Raw genomic sequence first — 19,649 nt, 5'->3', positions numbered from 1 at the left:
CATTAGGACAACGCTGCCTGTCCTGCATTCATTTGCTCACCGCGAGTCCCTTATAGGTGGCAATAAGGTTTACTGACGTAATGAGCACAGCTGTTGCTGATTTGCCCACACTCCAGTGCATTATTTAAACGGTTTGTGGTTTTGCAGTCAACTCACCTCCGGTCGCCGGCTCAACTTGACACGGAGTACCGACAGAGAGGTGAGCTGATCTGTCTTTTGATTTCTGAGTTCTTTTTAACTCTCCTTGGTGTTCTTTGCTATTTGGCACAGTGCTGCGGATGCGCTAAGAGTACCGTTTTAGTCACTAAATTGGTATTTCTTTTTGGGGAACTATTTAAACAGTCATTTGCTAAACCATAGAGCGCTGTTTTTATTGAATTTCTCTTTGGTTCCCTTCAAGTTTTTAAGTTTTTGAGTAACAATGGAAGAAGTGTGAAAACTAATTGCTTTTTTTGATACTCGTTCCTTTCACACATCAAAAGGCACTAACAATGTGATTAATGAAAATTTTGGCTTGTTGGCCAAATCTATTTTTCTCCTGTTTGGTGATCCTTGAAACCTTTTGATATAGGCTTATTGTGAACACTCGCCTTACTATTTATAAAGTTCATTTTCGCTCCTTGTTTTTAAATTTTGCTTTGATACATATGCCTCATTGATTTTCTATAGGATTCTAATTAGTCATAGACAAGGGAGGACATTTTTTGTTAATGACATTGTACACCGTTTTTCAGAGCGGTGCCCCCTTCCTGAGCGGCTGCCAGGCTGAGGTGGGACTGAGTACTCAGCAGTTGCGGGTAAGATATCTTATATCTCTTATATCACAGTATCACATTATACACCAGTGTGTGCAATATGTTTATCTTCACTGATTGCCATTATTATTATTTTTTATTTTTTATTTTTAGGTACACTCGTCCTTGTTGTAACAGATGTACAGAGGATTGATGTCATATACTGAAAAATATATCCTTTCTTGTTGCGCTGATTCACTTTTTCGCAGCAGCACTTGTTTGAGGTCTTGAAGAAAGCCTAACCCACGTGTGGGTGATACGGCTGAAACATGTTGACCAACCTTTTTCCCTCTCCATAGCGGTTATAAATTCATACCGCTGGTGCTCTGATTTTATTCCTGGCAGCTGGTGTCTTTGAATAAATTCAGAATTGGACACCTCCTAGCTAGTTTTATTTTCACTTTTTCACTCCTTTTTTTGCGCTGCGCCCTCACCTCTTAATTTCTTTGCTCTTCATATGAGGATTTAGATTATCCTTCTATGTTATAAAAACATCCCTGAGCTCCTCTCTCTCAAAGAGAGGGTTATAGCCCGCAAAGAAACTAGGTTTTTCCTTTGAGATGACAGTCCCTATGATGAAGCATGTCACCTCGTGGTGAGTGAGGGATTTTGTCCTAAAAAGGGAAATGCCCTACTTTTTTCCTGGTGGTATCTGTGATTCTGCCTGTCTCAATTTAGTATGTAGTTGTGATCACATTTTGTACCAGTTTTTTGTTTAGACCCAGGGATTTCGTACTGTTATGTAAGTTGTGCTTGGGGAATAAATCTCGGGTGGTCTTTAAACTTTCCTCAGGACCCTCCTGTTTTCAATCGTTGTTTGTTTGGGAGTTCTCTGAGCAGCTCTATGGGCTGTGGGTCCTTTTATCACACATAGATTAGAATAGGTAACTCTGTTTATCTAAACTAAAGAGCATTTTGTAGATCGGTTGAGTGTTTAAGGGACTTGTTGTTTTTACACCTGTGTGTTTGATTGACATATGACTATGGCTGAATGACAGGGTCTATCTTTTGATGACAGTGGCACAATCAATTCTTAGCACACCCAGTATAGTAGATACCTTTCAAGGAGGGTTATCAGCATCTGGAGATGATTGGTCCAGATTACTCACCCTAAAAAATCGCATTCTCATGTGTTTATTCATGGCGCAATCATGACAGAGTACCTGAGGGGCAATTGTGCCCCTACAGGTCTCATTGTCACGAATGCCCCTCGTCTATTTCTGGACGATAAATTGTTTCTAAAGGATTGGTCATTGGTGGCCTGGCGATGCACTTGTGACTGGTTAATTTTGATAATTAACACAGCAATGTGCACCGCAGACACTATACTAATCTAGATTAGACCTGGGCGAAGCACTACGCTACGCTCGCGTAGTTTGCGAAGTTCGCGCTACTTCGCACTACGCGAACTGCACGTAGCACAGTGCGAACACGCGTAGCGTAGTGTTGCGTAGTGCTGCGGTCATTTTTTGCTTGCTCGCGGTCCTCAACGTCAAGTTGGCGACCGCGAGCAAGCAAAATGACATCCTGGCGAGACTTTTTCCTTGTTCGCGATCGCGAGCATGGAAAGTAAACCTCCCGGCGAGATTCACAACGCGAGAAGGTCAGGTTTCTCATTGCGAGGGGTCGCGTATGCTCGCGACCGCTCGCGATGAGAAACTACCAGTTCGCGTTGAGAAAGCTGCAGCTCGAGGAAAAATCTACTCGAGCAGCAGAAAACTACAGCTCGCACTGTGCAAGATGCCATTTTCAATGATTGCACAGTGCCGGTTGCTTGTCCGCACTGTGCAATCATTGAAAACAACATCTTGCACAGTGCGAACATGTTACTTCGCAGTTCGCGAAGTGCTACGCGTAGCTCGCGTAGTGCAAACTTCACTTTGCGTAGCTTCGCGAAGTGCTACTTCGCGAACTACGCCCACCCTTAATCTAGATACAGGCTTTAGAATCTCAAATTAAAGTAATTTTATCTGGTCCCCTTTTCACAAAATGAAGAAAACAATAAAAACAACAAGGAATTCAAGGATTCTCTTTTGACAATTAAGATCAATAAATTCAAAAAGGATCTTACTCGTTTCTCAATCGAGAAAGTCTATACTTATACCAGTGCTGAATATATGCCCCCTCTATACAATCGACAAGGGAAAAGATATGGATCGAATTATTCCACATTATCGAGTGATGAATGGTCGAGTGATTCGGATACTCCTAATCAAAGATACCCTTTGAATAGAGGAAACAACCTCAGGGGTAGCGGTCAGTGGAGAGGCTATCGAGGTGGGTACCGACCATTTCCACCTTCTCAATGGTGCCCCCCTGGCCCCTATGCATATCCCCCTATTCCACCACAAGGTCATGTTTTCCCCTATCAACCTCAACCCCAACCTCAGTTGTACCCTGATCAGTCTTCTTTAGGGTTTGGCTGAGGAAGATCCCGTGGCAAACGCCTGAATCAACAGGCCCAAGTACATTGGGCAGACAATCCACCAGCTCGGTCCACCAGGAGCACGACGGAAGCACAGGCAGGGACGAGTCACGATATGACTTAGTCATGAATCTCAGTAGCAAGATCCTAACTTTAGACAAATTAGCTCTTTTAAATAAAGGACTAGGCTCTGTTTCATCGTATCAGGGTGACTCTTTCGAGATTAGACAGGAGTTTCTCAATTTTTTCACAAGATCCGTCTACACTTTTTTTTCAAGGACAGATCAGGGGTGGATACTATTGAGGCAGACACTAACAATGGACTCAAAAACAAATCTACATTCAATCCCTTATCTAATCAAGCACCTCCTCAGGTTTTGACCTTTGCAAAAGCAGTAATCTCACAAATTGATAAAATTTGTACCAATAATACGAGACAGTTTCAAAACCTAACGAAGAAGGAACGTCAAGCTATGCTTTCTTTAGCATCTGATGATACAATCACGATGAAACTTGCTGATAAGGGGGGAGCTATTGTCTTAATGGACATCTCCTCATATCGCACCGAATGTCCAAGACCGACGTTACTATCAGGTTTTACGAGAAGATCCCACTAAGCGCCTTGAGAATGAGATAAAGATCATGGAGGAGGAAGCACTCTCCAACTGCTGGATTACTGCGAAGGGGGCACATTTTTTTATTAAACTTAATCAAACAGTCCCGTATTTTTATACGCTTCCCAAAGTGCATACGATTCAAAGACCTCCTCCGGGACGCCCAATAGTGTCTGGTTTGGGGTCCCTTTTGGAACCCCTTTCCACCCTTGTGGACTATTTTTTGAGACTGTTGGTATCAGATATGCCAACCTACTTGAAGGACACAAAAGATGTTTTAAGATTGGTTGAGGAGATCACGTTTGAGCCAGATAAGGATTTCTTGGTCTCTTTCGATGTGGAGTCCTTATATACTTGTATTCCACAAGACGAGACCCTCTCCACCATTGAAACTATTTTATCAAATAGGAATTTGGTCTCAATAACTCCGGTATCTTTCATTGTAAATTGTGCAAGACTTGCTATGAAAGAAAAAAAAATCAAATTTGAGGATCAATTTTTTTCTCCAGGTATCAGGTACCTCGATGGGGAGTGTTTTTGCCCCAAGTTTGGCAAACCTGTACGTTCATATCTTCACAGTTTCGAACTACAACATATTTTTAACATCAATAATCCATATCGAGAGAATATCCGGTTATGGAGAAGATGTATTGATGATTTGTTTGTGGTTTGGAGCGGCACATCAACTTCTATTCTCGATCTTAAAGTAGGCCTGGGCTAAAATTCCGTTCCGCTCGCGGAAATTGCGATAATTTGACATTTTCGCTTTCCGCGGAGAGCACGAAAATGTCAAAATTTCCAAAATCTGCATTTTACCGGAAATTTTTTGCTTGCTCGCGCTGTACAATAATACATTCCAACGTGTGCGCGATCGCCTTACCTGAATCCCCGCGTTCGCCGACAAGTTTTCACGATCTGGTAGCGTTCTCCAAGAGATGTTGGATTGTTGGTAGCCATTTGCGCTGTCTCGCGACAGTTTGCTCCCACAGTAATGGCATTCCTCGCACAATCACGTCTTTCTTCTCGCGTTCATGCACCGCGAGACAAGTGAAAACATGATGGCCGCACCCGCGAGCAACCGCATGGGTAAGTTGGCGAGCCGCGAACAGGCGGGAAAAAAACTTCTGCATCTTCGCGATATTTCCGCGTGTTTGCGGAGATTTTTAACATTTTCGTGATAATTTGCGAAAGTGAATTTCGCAAATTCCGCCCACCCGTACTTTAAAGCCTGGCTGAATGTTCAAAATGATTTTTTGAACTTCACGTGTGAATACAGTAAAATCTCATTACCATTTTTGGACATCTTGATTACTCCACAAGATGGTAGTCTGAACACAGAGCTATATAAAAAACCAATGGCAAGAAATTCACTTTTATCTTATGGGAGTTTTCACCCCCAGACATTACGTGATAATTTGCCATTTGGCCAGTTTTTGCACATTAAGAGAAACTGTTCCACCACTAGCAAGTATCAGGAACATGCAAAGAAGCTGGCAATTCAATTTCAAGCTCGCCAATATCCCAAGGACCTTGTGAAAAGGTCTATAAAATGTGCTGCCAACAACAATTGGGCGGCTCTTTTGGAGACCAGGGTTCCCAAAACACCATTGAACAGATTGACATGTGTACACACATTTTGTAGTTTCACCAACAAAATCAAAAATGTATCCTGTCAAATGGGAAAATTTTGAACATTGGGGAGACAGCATTACCCCGGCCTTTGTTTGCATTTAAACGCAGCACTAGTATCAAAGACCGATTGATACATACACGTCCACGCCATAACAAAACGAATCCGCAAGATACCATATGGGGTTTACCCCCGGTACAGGGGCATTTCCCATGCGGCTCTTGCACGGCTCGTCCCAACACCTCTCATATTACTGAGATTGACATTTATTCTCCCAAACCGTGGTTATTAACACATCACACGAACTGCAATAGTGAGAACCTTCTTTACCTAATTACCTGTCCATGTGCCCTACGGTACGTGGGCATGACCACACGCAAGTGAAGGTACGAATTCTTGAACATAAGAGCACTATTAGGTGACCTGCTGACCTTAGATGGACTGTGCTAGAGAAACTGTATATGCCTCCACATATCACAGATGTGACCTCTTTTCTATTTAAACGAGAACAATGGTGGGTCCATAAACTGAAAAGTGATAGGGTGGGTCTTAAAGATGAGATCCCATGGGTCTCTTTACAATAGATACTCTGTGTACTTCTGTCCCCTCCCGTTTTTTGCTTCTTGATTAATGTCTCAGAGGTACATGATTTTGGCGACACACTGGGTAGTCTGTTTAACCGTTCTAGTAAATATGATAGTTACACTCTTATTTACCTATGAGTTTCTCTGTTTAGATACCAATGTGACTATATGGCACTGGTTTGATTTACTGTTTCATCTATGGTGGCGCTTGATTTCTTGTGCTTCAGAATAAATATCAAGATGCTGAGAATGGGAGGTTTTTCCTCACTTTATGCGTGATTACTCTCCTCTGTAATGGTTTACCTTTTTTCTAGTACCTTGCGGGCCAAACAATTGTTGGTTTAATCAATTTCACTCTGCGCAGTTGCCTCTAGATAGTGGCAGTATCTTGACGCATGCGCAGTGTATGCTGCTTTTTGATCAGAGCGAGGCTTGATTTTGTAGACCTTATTGCTACCTATAAGGGACTCTCGGTGAATAAATGAATGCAGGACAGGCAGCGTTGTCCTAATGAGATGATATGATAAAGATGATGTCGCCACGTTCATGTGGAAATTGACCTTTGAGAGGCTTGACAACTGTGCATGTGCAGCCAATTAGTGTCACCATTAGGGCGACTGCGCAGTATGTGGATAATGACGTAATGAGCACAGCTGTTGCTGATTTGCCCACACTCCAGTGCACTATTTAAACGGTTTGTGGTTTTGCAGTCAGCTCACCTCCGCTCGCCGGCTCAACTTGACACGGAGTACCAACGGAGAGGTGAGCTGCACTTTGATGGACTGATCTGTCTTTTGATTTCTGAGTTCTTTTTAACTCTCCTTGGTGTTCTTTGCTATTTGGCACAGTGCTGCGGATGCGCTAAGAGTACCGTTTTAGTCACTAAATTGGTATTTCTTTTTGGGGAACTATTTAAACAGTCATTTGCTAAACCTTAGAGCGCTGTTTTTATTGAATTTCTCTTTGGTTCCCTTCAATTTTTTAAGTTTTTGAGTAACAATGTGTGGAAGAAGTGTGAAAACGAATTGCTTTTTTTGATACTCGTTCCCTTCACACATCAAAAGGCACTAACAATGTGATTAATGAAAATTTTGGCTTGCTGCCCAAATTTATTTTTCTCCTGTTTGGTGATCCTTGAAACCTATTTTTATAGGCTTATTGTCAACACTGGCCATACCATTTATAAAGTTCCTTTTCGCTCCTTGTTTTTCAATTTTGCTTTGATACATATGCCTCATTGATTTTCTATAGGATTCTAATTAGCCATAGACAAGGGAGGCCATTTTTTGTTAATGACATTGTACACCGTTTTTCAGGGCGGTGCCCCCTTCCTGAGCGGCTGCCAGGCTGAGGTGGGACTGAGTACCCAGCAGTTGCGGGTAAGATATCTTACATCTCTTATATCACAGTATCACAGTATACACCAGTGTGTGCAATATGATTATCTTCACTGATTGTCATTATTATTATTTTAAATTTTTTAATTTTAGGTACACTCGTCCTTGTTGTAACAGGTGTACAGAGGATTGAGGTCATGTACTGAAAAATTATATCCTTTCTTGTTGCACTGATTCACTTTTTCGCAGCAGCACTTGTTTAAGGTCCTGAAGAAAGCCTAACCCACGTGTGGGTGATACGGCTGAAACATGTTGACCAACCTTTTTCCCTCACCATAGCGGTTATAAATTCATACCGCTGGTGCTCTGATTTTAATCCTGGCAGCTGGTGTCTTTGAATAAATTCAGAATTGGACACGTCCTAGCTAGTTTTATTTTCACTTTTTCACTCCTTTTTTTGCGCTGCGCCCTCACCCCTTAATTTCTTTGCTCTTCATATGAGGATTTAGATTATCCTTCTTTGTTATAAAAACATCCCTGAGCTCCTCTCTCTCAACGAGAGGGTTGTAGCCCTCAAAGGAACTAGGTTTTTCCTTTGAGAGGAGAGTTCCTATGATGAAGCATGTCACCTCGTGGTGAGTGGGGGATTTTGTCCTAAATGGGGAAATGCCCTACTTTTATCTTGGTGGTATCTGTGATTCTGCCTGTCTCAATTTAGTATCTAGTTGTGATCACATTTTGTACAAGTTTTTTGTTTGGACCCAGGAATTTCATACTGTTATGTAAGTTGTGATTGGGGAATAAATCCCGGGTGGTCTTTAAACTTTCTTCAGGACCCTCCTGTTTTCAATCGTTGTTTGTTTGGGAGAACTAGTCTATTGTTTGCCTTTGGCATGGAGGACGTTCACTACAACGCAGGCAGTACATCATTAACTATACAACTCCGACAACGCAGGTGCCTGTACATCGCATTTGAGTACAACACATTGTGAGGTCAGTAATGGGGTAATTTTAAGTATTTTGTGTGGGTATGTGTTTCGGATGTAGGATCTGAAATTTGGGGTAAAATATGAAATGGGGGGGTCAAATATGAAATTTGGAGTGTGCATTTGGGTAAATTTTTATTTCTGAGTTTGTATTGTGGCCCCAAAAAGGAATTCCTGGGTTCACGTTTGGGATTGGGGTGCAAAGGTCAGTTTAGGGTTACACTAACTGGAGTGGGAATAGTGATGTTCATGTCTCCGCAATGCAATGCCTTACCTACTGTTGCAATGTGCCTAATATTAGTCTGCATTGGAATGGAATGCAATGTCATGCAATGTGTTGTAACTACATATGTGCCTTTGGCACATGAGTGTTAGTCCCACTGTGCATGTGCGTACAGCGGCCGCCATTGAGAAGTGCTGGAGTGGGTGCTGGACAGCCATGAGGTGGTAAACACCGGAAAGAATACTGGATGGTGCCTGGATGTGGGATGTGTGTTAGCGGGTGTCGTAAATATTGTAATGACTGAAGTTTTACCTCGAAGCCGGGTCCTGTGTCTTCATAGCTCCAGCTCCCCTGCGTCTCCTTCCAGGAACAGGAATTCGGCAGCCAGGCTCCCTAACCTGAGTCAATCAAAACGCTGCGATGCGGCAGTGTGATTGCTAATTTGCAATGGGACAAGTCATGCAGCCAGGGGCCGGAGGGGTGGGCATTTTCTCCATGCAGGCTGTAATGTAGCCTGCATTGCGAACAGGGAAGTACGCATGACAGCTTTGGGCGGCCTGAGTGGGCCGACCAAACAGTCATTGCACACTTGAGTGGGCATGCCAATCTGCCCATGCCCTGCTTTGTGTTTGGAGTAGTCCCACCCACCTTCCCACCTCCTGAGGATACATGGCATGAATAAATCGGTTAGTTATCATCATGTGATGATTGTTCCTCTTCTGACCTGCTTGAGGCAGTGGGGCAACGCTCTTCCACCATAGCAGAAGAGATGCCACTGGGGGGCGTCATCTACATCTGATAGGTCTGAGCAACTTGCCCCACAGCCCTCCTGCACTGTACGTCACACCTTCTCCTTACTCATACATTGACACTGTGGCCCAATCCACTGCACTCTCTCCGAATCTGTGACTCAGCCAGCAGGAGCATCAGCCAGGTGTGATTTTACTAGGCTGGGTACAGCAGTCACCAGCTAGTCCACTGGTGGGCCTCCAGATGCAGTTGATGCAGCAGGGCCCCCTTAGGCGTGACGTTGGAGTGCTCACACAACAAAAGTTTGGTGTAGCACAGGGGCCTCACCCTCCACAGCGTGTGGCCAGCCCAACATCATCCGGCCTGTGATGCAGTGAGACGGCGCACACAATTGGTAATCCCCTCTGTTCACCCCAGTGTAGTGGTGGATCATAGTATGCGATGCGTACCTCACTATGTTGGTGCCCATGAGCGCCTCTACCATTACCAGCTCCAATGGTCGCAAGGCGGTCTTCTCACACAGGTCAGCAACGTGTCTCCATGCGTCCTGCCAGACTCCACTACCAGGTAAGGGAAATCGTCGCGTATCAATGTTTACCACCACGGATCATCGACTCCACAGCTCCTCCACCTCCCACTCCAGGGTCCAGAAGCGGGTCCAGCAAGGTATCAAGGATCCAGGCGCAGATCCAGCGAGGCATCATGGCTCTCATCCTGGTCATCCTGAATGGCTTGCAGGTGTTGTTGATGTGTGCTGCACTTGTTCCTGTCTGCTACATTCTGCATGTTATTGTATTTTATGCCTATTAACTATTAGAGGTTGACTGATAGGCATTTTTTTGCATTAGAAGCAAGAAAAATAAAGTTGCGCTGACTAACGTGAGTTTTCTTGCCGCTAATGGGCCTATCGCTAGTTATCGCCCCGCTAACGCAAGAATTCCTATTGCCATTGTGCTAATGTTGCAAAACCAAAGGGGATGATGGACGGAGTGTTGAACATTGCAAGCACTCACCCCCAGTCAACTGATCTGGGTTTAATCTATCATCATTCTTTAGCTCACTCTGCCACACCAGTACAGACATGGCCATATGCAAATCAGTCTGACCCTGTGCCTCATGGGAACAGTCCAGCTCGAACTGCTAAGCCATGTCTTCCCTGGACCGGAACAGGCATCCTGGGACCATTTTTTTTACCTTGTCAGGGCTTCATTTCTGGTTCAGATACATCAATCGTCACCTTCCACAACACCCTTTTTATTCATCAGTCGTTGGTAACAAACTTGGCAACAAGTGTGCAAGCTATCCCATTGACCTTTAACCTGTGAAGGGAAAAGGTCACATTAGTCAAATACATACAGTACATTTTTACATTTACTCTACCTGTCTTCATCTCCCCTCTCCTCTCTCCCGTCTCCAAACTGGTTCCTGGATTGAAGGAAAGAAAGAAAAGAAACAGTTTAGTGGCCCCTCCAGGGCCCCCTTCCCAGTTAAGGGTTTGGGGACCACTTTTGGGTCCGCTGTCGTCGCCGTCATTGCCTGAGCCTTCGAGGGGCCCCCCTGTGTAAGGGTAGAAGGGGACCCCTTTGGGTCCTCAGGTTTCGCCGTCGCTGTCTCCATCTGATCCGTCCAATGCTGCGTAGTCTCGCAGGAGGCTGTGGATCATCTTACGGCATGCCAGGGTCGATGTCTCTTTTTTCCCTACTACCAGGCGGTTTCTGGAAAATAAGAGAACATCTTTTAAACAGCACAGGAGCCTCCAGCAACTGTGGAGGTCTCCTAGTGCATGTGTCCCTGGGAACAGTCCATACATCACAGAGTCAGCAGTGATGCAGGTTGTAGGTATACAGGCCCTAAGCTCCGTGCCTAGGGCCTTCAGCAGGTCCTGCGCATACGTGCACTCCCAGAAGAGATGGTATGTCGTCTCGTCCACGGTGCACCCTCTCGGGCAGGACTTGTATCGGTTGAGTCCCCTTGCGTGCATGAAGGCTCTCACAGGAAGTCCTCCTAGGATGACCATCCAGGCGATGTCCTTATGCTGGTTCATCAGGCACTTGGATGCGACGTTTCCCCACACGTGGTCTGCTGTGGCTGAGGGGAGGGCACCGATCGGCTCGCTGATCTCTCTTGCACGAATCTGGCATTGGAAAAGTTTTGGAGTCCACATGACGCGGCGAACTGCCACCAAGCCATACTCTCTCTCACAAATTTCTCCACTTCCTTGTAGAACCATGGGGTCTCCCAGTTGTACGGGACGGCGCTCACCCAATCTGCCCCTCCGAGGCGCCTCCACGTTGGCAACAGGAAGAAGCGTGCCATCAGAAAGCCGGTGTGACTCTCATCTTTGGTCCTCAGGGTGTTCCTCACGCAGTGGCACACGAAGGTCCCCCTCAGGATGGTGGCGATGTCTGGCACTCCTTTGCCTCCCTTGTCGTGGGTCTTGAACATCACCGCCCTCTTCACTCTGTCCATCTTCGTGCTCCAGTTGAAGTAGAAGATCATGCTCATGATGGCCCATGCTGGTCTGCACTGGCCACACTTGAGCAACGTACTGGAGCACTGGCAGGGTCTCGTTCTGCAGGACCAAATACTTCCCTTCGATCATCAGCTTCCGGAGGCTCCAGAGTCCCAGATTCTGCCTTGTCTTTGCCAGTCTTTCCTCACTGGTCTTCTCTGCTGCACCGTCTCCGCCGAACCAGACTCCAAGTATCTTCAGGAAGTCCTGTTTGATGGGGAATAGCAGTGGGTCTCGGGTGGGGGTCCAGTGTCTGAAGAGCAGGGTTTTTGACTTGGCGCTGTTGATCTTTGCTCCAGACGCTTTCCCAAACTCGATACAAGTCCTCTCCAGTTCTTTCACAGATGGTCCGTCTGCGCAGAATACTGAGACGTCATCCATGTAGAGGGAGCACTTCACTTCTCCTCTTCCTCCGCTCCCTGGTGCCTTCACTCCTCTGATGTTCCTGTTCTGCCAGATGTTTTCGGCGAGGAGTTCGATCACGCAGATGAACAGAAGAGGGGAGAGCGGGCAGCCCTGCCTCACCCCTGACAGGTCGTGGAACGGGTCAGTTCCCCAGCCATTTACCAATGCCCTGCTTGAGATGTCTCTATACATTGTTTTCACCACGTCACAGAAGAAGTCACCCAGTCCCAGAACTCTGAGTGTCCGGTCCATGAACTCATGGTAAACACGGTTGAACGCCTTTTCCTGGTCCAGGCTGACCAAGGCCGTCGGGACCTTGTGGCCCTTGATGTACTCCATCGTGTCCCGGACCAGGGCCAGGCTGTCTGCGATTTGCCGTCCCGGTATCCCACAGGACTGGTCAGGGTGGACTATCTTCGCTATCACTTTCTTTAGGCAGTTGGCCATCACCTTTGCGAGAATCTTATAGTCCACATTGAGGAGAGAGATGGGTCTCCAGTTCTTGAGGTCTTCTCTCTCTCCCTTCTGTTTGTACAAGAGTGTTATCATACCCTCACGCAGGGATTGCTGCACACTACCCTTGCCCTCTCTCTCTTCTGGACCCAGTGTCTTTGAGATGCCCTCTAGGAAACTATCCGCCTGGTCTCTCTCTGACAACTTCGGTGAGTAGAGTTCGCCGTAAAAGTCTGTTACGACTTTCATGACTTTCTCTTTCTCACCTTGGAGGTTGCCCTCTGAGTCCCGAAGCTCAACCAGCGGTGTATGGGTCGAGTAAAGTTTCTTGAAGAAGAACGAGTTGCATTTCTCGTTCTTCTCTAGGTTCTCGGTTCTGGTCCGGAAGATGATTTTCTTGGATTCTTCCCCAAAGTGCTCTGTGAGCCCTTTTTGGGTTTCCTCCAAGTTGTCATTCACGTCCCATCCCCTGAGCTCAAGTTCGTACAGTTGCTGCAGTTTGCTCTGCAGTTTCCTGAACGCCCTCTTCTTTTGCTGTGCAGCAGCTCTGCTTGCATCCTGGAAGAAGCTTCAGAACCTGTCCTTCACCCATTCCCACCACTCGCTGGCGGAGCAAAAGAGGTCCTTCATGTCCCTCTACTCTATGTACGCGGTTCTGAGGTTCGCCACTAACTCCTCGCTATCCAGCAAAGATCAGTTTAGTTTCCATGATCCTGGTCCAGCGGGGAACTTCCCTGTAAGTTACCTCTGGAAACTGACTGCTCTGTGGTCAGAGAAGTGGACGGTGGCCATGGAGCTTCGCCCAGGCTTTACTGTTGGGGAGGTGAATGGGAAGTCGATCCGTGAACGCAGGGATCCGTCCGGCCTACTCCAGGAAAAATTCCTGGCTTTCGGTCCCATGCTCCCGATGGCATCTTGGAGGGACGCCTCACCTATCATCTCCACCAACAGCCTGGACGTCACGTCCATCCCTGCAGAGCCAGACCCACTGCGTCCATCCAGCTCTACTATGCAGTTGAAATCACCACCCATCAGAATGGTTCTGGAGGTCAAGAGTTGCATCCTGAGCACCCTGAACATCTCAAGTCGCTCATTCTTCTCTGGGGGGGCATAGACATTTATGAGCCTAACGGGCTCACCAGCCCATGAGCCATCCACGACCAGCACTCTGCCGTTGACCTGCTCTTTGACCTTGTCCACGGTGAACTGCCTCCCCTTGATTAGAATGGCCACTCCAGATGATTTGCAATCGTTCCCTCCAGACCAGAAAGATGGCCCGTGTGTCCACTGCCGTTCAAGCTGGCTGTACGACTGGGCGTACGGAATCCCGCATTCCTGCAGAAAGTAGATATCTCGGTTCTGTGTGGCCAGGAAGCGCAACGTGCCGACCCGCCTGACCAGATCCTTCACACTTCTGACGTTTAGGGTGAACAATGATATCACCATTGTCTCTGCACTATCATCAGTATCTGGTTTCAAACCTACTGGGGTTGAAGGCCCTGGGGTGCTTCACTTGGGTCCTGGACCCCTGTTGGTCCTGCTCTCCCTTTTCTTCCGGGGTGTGCTCGGTGCTCTCGATGGACACTTCTGTTCCTACATCTGGGGTCCACTGTGCTGCGTCTGGTGGTGGTCCCATCCTGAAGAGCTGACGGTGGAATTCTTGGAGAACCAAATTGATCTCCACTAATTCTTTGTCTTCCTCCTCATCTTCCATCTCTGCATTGTTGTCGTTGCACTCGGTGTTGCTTACGAGGATGACAGCGTCGGCGTCATCTTCCTCTTCTTCGGTGGTGCCGCTGTGTTCACCTTCTTGCTGGCCAGGAAGTCTTCTCTGGCTGGCATCTTTCTCTTGTGGGTGTTATCTCTCTGGAGGGCTTTTTCCGGTGTTGCCCCTTCCTCCAGGGTCTCCGGCTTGGATACGGGTTGCGGTGTTCCGTGCGAGGCCGCCTTCTGGATTCTGGTGCTGGTGCGTCTCTGCTCCTTCGCCTCTTCCCTATCCTTAGTGATCTTTTGGTGCAGCGTCTGGGATCGGACCTGGCTCCATGACTCCTGGATCCCGTCGTCCTCGTCCCCGCTGCTGTCCTTGGGTTTCCCCTTAGTCTTCTTCTTTTTCTTCTTCTTCTCTTCCTTCCCCTTTTCCTTTGCAGAGTCTTCTACCTCCGTCTCCACTTCCTTGTCCTCTGGTTCCGGCGCTGGGGCTGTTTCTTCTGGGACTTCCTCCGGTGGACTCCTTGTGGTGCTCCGTCCTCGGGGCCTCCCGTGGGTTGATGGACTTCCTGGGGCGGTGCCGTCTCAGTCGGTGGTGCTGGTTCCTCCGCTGCTTCTGGTCGTGCCTTGCGGTCCTCTGGGTTCTTCGTGCCTGGTCCTGTGGGTGTCGGGTTCTCTGGAACTTGGCTCAGTCGTGCGTTGGCTGCTGGGGAGACCCTTGGTCTGGTGTGTTTCCAGGCTGGGTTCCATGCGGCGGCCGCTGCGTAACTCTTTGGCAGGTCTGACTTGGGGAATCGGTAGTAGGAGTGGCCCTCACCTCCAAAGAGGTTGCAGATCCTGATCCCTTTGCATTTACCTGTGTCGTGTCCATACTGCTTACAGATCCTGCAAAATTTCTTTGGGCAGTCTTTGCCGGCATGTCCCACACCTTTGCAATTCCTGCAGGGGAAGGGTTGTCCTGGGTGGTGGATCTTCCCTTAGTCGGCTCCTAGGTAGAAGGTTGCATATGGGTGTTTCAACCCGTCCCTCCCTTTAGGGTCTTTGTGGAGGTCGATGGCTGCTTGCCAGGTCGTGTTCCAAACTCCGTCGGCGTCTCTGACCTTTGTTGGTCCCTTCTGGATGGTGCCGTACCTCCTGAGAAGCGATGCGATGTCTTTGTATGGGATGTGTGGGTTGGTCATCTCGACCGTCACCCTCTTCTCCAAGGTCTCCGGCGCCAATCCTGTCATCAAGCTGAAATTGCTGTAGGGTGCCTCCTTCTCCTTCCCCAGGAAGAGGTCCCAGTACTTCCTGAAGAGAGCCTGGGTGATGAAACTAAGGAGGAAGCGGTACAAAAGGGGGTGGTGATGGACGGAGCATCAGAACCAATCAAACACTAACACCCAGTCAACAGATCTGGGTTTGATCCATCACCATTCTTTAGCCCACTCTGCCACCCCAGTTCAGACATAGCCATTTGCAAATCAGTCTGACCCTGTGCCTCATGGGAACAGTCCAGCCCGAACTGCCAAGCCATGCCTTCCCTGGACCGGAAACAAGCTTCCTAGGACCGGTTTCTGGCATTTCAGCCGTCTTCAGACAGGCTTGCTTGAATCCAGTGGCAAAGTGAGCAAGGGACTCAACGTCTGAGCAAACCCTGCCAACTTATGGTGAACAAAGCGGTACAAAAGGGGGTGGTGATGGTCCTAGGAAGATTGTTTCCCGTCCAGGGAAGGCATGGCTTGGCAGTTCGTGCTGGACTGTTCCCATGAGGCACAGGGTCAGACTGATTTGCATATGGCCATGTCTGAACTGGGGTGGCAGAGTGGGCTAAAGAACGGTGATGGATTAAACCCAGATCTGTTGACAGGGTGTGAGTGTTTGATTGGTTCTGATGCTCCGTCCATCACCACCCCCTTTTGTACCACTTTGTTCGCCATAAGTTGGCAGGGTATGCTCCGACGTGAGTCTCTTGCTCACTTTGCCACTGGATTCAAGCAAGCCAGGCTGAAGATGGCTGAAATGCCAGAAACCGGTCCTAGGAAGCTTGTTTCCGGTCCAGGGAAGGCATGGCTTGGCAGTTCGGGCTGGACTGTTCCCATGAGGCACAGGGTCAGACTGATTTGCATATGGCCGTGTCTGAACTGGGGTGGCAGAGTGGGCTAAAGAACGGTGATGGATTAAACCCAGATCTGTTGACAGGGTGTGAGTGTTTGATTGGTTCTGATGCTCAGTCCATCACCACCCCCTTTTGTACCACTTTGTTCACCATAAATTGGCTGGGTATGCTCAGACATGAGTCCCTTGCTCACTTTGCCACTGGATTCAAGCAAGCCGGGCTGAAGACGGCTGAAATGCCAGAAACCGGTCCTAGGAAGCTTGTTTCCGGTCCAGGGAACGCATGGCTTGGCAGTTCGGGCTGGACTGTTCCCATGAGGCACAGGGTCAGACTGATTTGCATATGGCCATGTCTGAACTGGGGTGGCAGGGTGGGCTAAAGAACGGTGATGGATTAAACCCAGATATGTTGACAGGGTGTGAGTGTTTGATTGGTTCTGATGCTCCGTCCATCACCACCCCCTATTGTACCACTTTGTTCGCCATAAGTTTGCAGGGTATGCTCAGACGTTGAGTCCCTTGCTCACTTTGCCACTGGATTCAAGCAAGCCTGGCTGAAGACGGCTGAAATGCCAGTAACCGGTCCTAGGAAGCTTGTTTCCGGTCCAGGGAAGGCACGGCTTGGCAGTTCGGGCTGGACTGTTCCCATGAGGCACAGGGTCAGACTGATTTGCATATGGCCATGTCTGAACTGGGGTGGCAGAGTGGGCTAAAGAACGGTGATGGATTAAACCCAGATATGTTGACAGGGTGTGAGTGTTTAATTGGTTCTGATGCTCCGTCCATCACCACTCCCTTTTGTACTACTAAGGAGGAAGATCATGCCTGAGCCGGAAGCCTGGCAACTAAGCACGTCAGCCACTGGGACCCCTGCTGGTTTGAGAACCTTGCTAAAAAACAGGTTTCTGTCCAGTCTGGTCCCTGTCTTGTCTATCATCTCCCACCGCATGACCTGGGCGTGTTGGTGGGTGACGTTGTACCCATTGAAGGGTTCGGGGGCTGTCCCTTGCCTGGTCCCTGCCTCCCCCTTCTCTTCAGTCCCTGGTTTAGCTGCTTTGGGGGGTTCAGGTGCACCTGTTTTTGGCCCTGAGGCTTTTGGCCCTGAGGCCTGAGGCCCTGAAGCCTTTGGGGCACCAGCCTTCCCAGCGCTGGTGCCTGTTTCTGCAGGTGCATCCTTACTTTTCCCGGTGCTGCTCTTCCCAGGGGGCGGGGGTTGGGGTTCTGGGCGTCTGGTGAGGGGATGCCTTCTGGGATGACCACTGGGGCTCCAGTGTCCATTTCTTCCATTTTGGGGGATTTTTGGACTTACCGGTAATTTCTAGGGTTACCGCCGGGTTTACCGCTTTGCCTTGGATCCTCCGCCTGGATACCTGGGGTATCTCCCAGCAGACCACAATGGTCTGCAGTGAAAAGAAACAATGTCCAGACACTCTCCAGAGCTAAGGCAGGGTTATAGGTGTTGCCACCTAAGCATGTATCCCCTTGCCAGAGGTCTGGGTGCTGTACAGACCTGTGAAGGGTGTTGGAAGGTTTTTTAGGCCTCCAGCATTAGTCCACCCAAACGCCATGAAAGAGAGAGTGAGATCGCAACGTTACCGATGCTCTATCGCTGACCACAGGTCCTTGGGGGGTTCACTTTTGTGTTCCTAGTGAACCAACAGACACCAGCACTCTGGTGTCCCTCATCCGGCTTAATTAAAAGCACGTTGGGCCGTCCCGAAAATTTGCTTAAATTTGCATAAAGCAAATTTATTCACTTCCAAGTCGAAGTCACAGCACTGTCAAAATCAAATTTTACTTGCGCAAAATTGCGCTTTCAAACTGATAAGAACAGATACTACACTTTATCATAGCCAAAAGGCCGAGAAGCCAGGAGGCTGGAGACCTGGAAATGAAGACAACATTTCGGGGAAAGAGCACAGATTTCTCTTTCCCTTCATCTAATCCTCCGGAGTGCCCCGCGCTCCTGGTTATCCCCAATAATTGCAGGTTTATTTGCATTCTGTTTTACAGCTGCAATTGTTTGTTGGTGCTGAAGTGAAGTTGAGACCCTCCTCGCGCCTATGATTAATGACACTTTCAATGCACTCATGGGCATATTTACAAGGTGATATCGCCGGGAGTGAAGATGGGACTTTTCTTGCGCTAATGGGCAGATCGCCAGGTATCGCCGGCTAATGCAGTATTCACTATTGCCATCGCCCATATGTTATCTGGATTTTTCACCGCCTAACCCTGGTACTATCGTCATGTAGCATAGGCTTGATAATACAGCGCTAACATGGCAATAGAATTCAGGGTAAGGCGGCGATACAAAACTGCCGATAACTTGCTGTGGCTATAGTTATCGCTGTCCATGAGAATAGTCCCCACTATGGGGCATATGATCAAGCCAGGCGATAAAATTATCACTGCTTTAGCGGCAGAAAACTTCATTTGCCATAAAAATATTTGTAATATTTTGAGATAAGAAGGAGGCTCAAGGCAACCATACAAAGTCTCTGTTGATGACTAATTGTATTGAGGTTAAATAAGTAGTGTATCATGCATGATTATGACAAATCACATTCCACCATTTCAGAAAAACAATATTATTGAAGTCCTTGCAGTGAGAGGTAATAACTTATTGTCTATTATACGCAATTAATCAATAGTCGGGTATTTTAATCACACTCAATTTTTTTTGTAAGATTATTGTACTTTTTCAGTAATAATTACGCACTTTTTAATAATTTTGTATTTTGTACACATGAGTTATGTGCTTTTTTAAAAATTGTTATGGATTTAAGTAATCACACAATGAACTTAAATTTGAATTTGTAAACTTATTGAAATACAATATCCAGAAAACGATCTACAAAGTGACCCTTATTTTTATCTGTGGCCCAAATGTCACAGCAGCTGGCAAGAAAGATATGCACAATGTTATATGGTACAGTTATGGAACACATTTCTGTAATTTTAAGGCATATCTGTCTCCAACATTGATGGACTTTAGGGCAATAAAAGAACAGGAACAGGGTCAAGACTGATTTGCATATGGCTGGGTCTGAACTGGGGTGGTGAAGTGAGCTAAAGAACAATGATGGACTCAACCCAGATCTGTGACTGGGGGTGAGTGTCTGAAAATGT

General features: G+C 47.4%; 1 pseudogene; it reads right to left on the bottom strand.

Moving 5' to 3' along the window:
* Positions 1–18,230: 18,230 nt before the first annotated feature.
* LOC146858011 (U2 spliceosomal RNA) lies at positions 18,231–18,390 on the bottom strand (annotated as a pseudogene).
* Between the last annotated feature and the right edge of the window lie 1,259 nt (positions 18,391–19,649).

The sequence above is a fragment of the Triturus cristatus genome, chromosome 3_2 (genome assembly GCF_964204655.1).
Source record: "Triturus cristatus chromosome 3_2, aTriCri1.1, whole genome shotgun sequence".
NCBI classification, from domain to species: Eukaryota; Metazoa; Chordata; class Amphibia; order Caudata; family Salamandridae; genus Triturus; species Triturus cristatus.
This window is presented reverse-complemented; position numbering and strand designations above follow the sequence as displayed.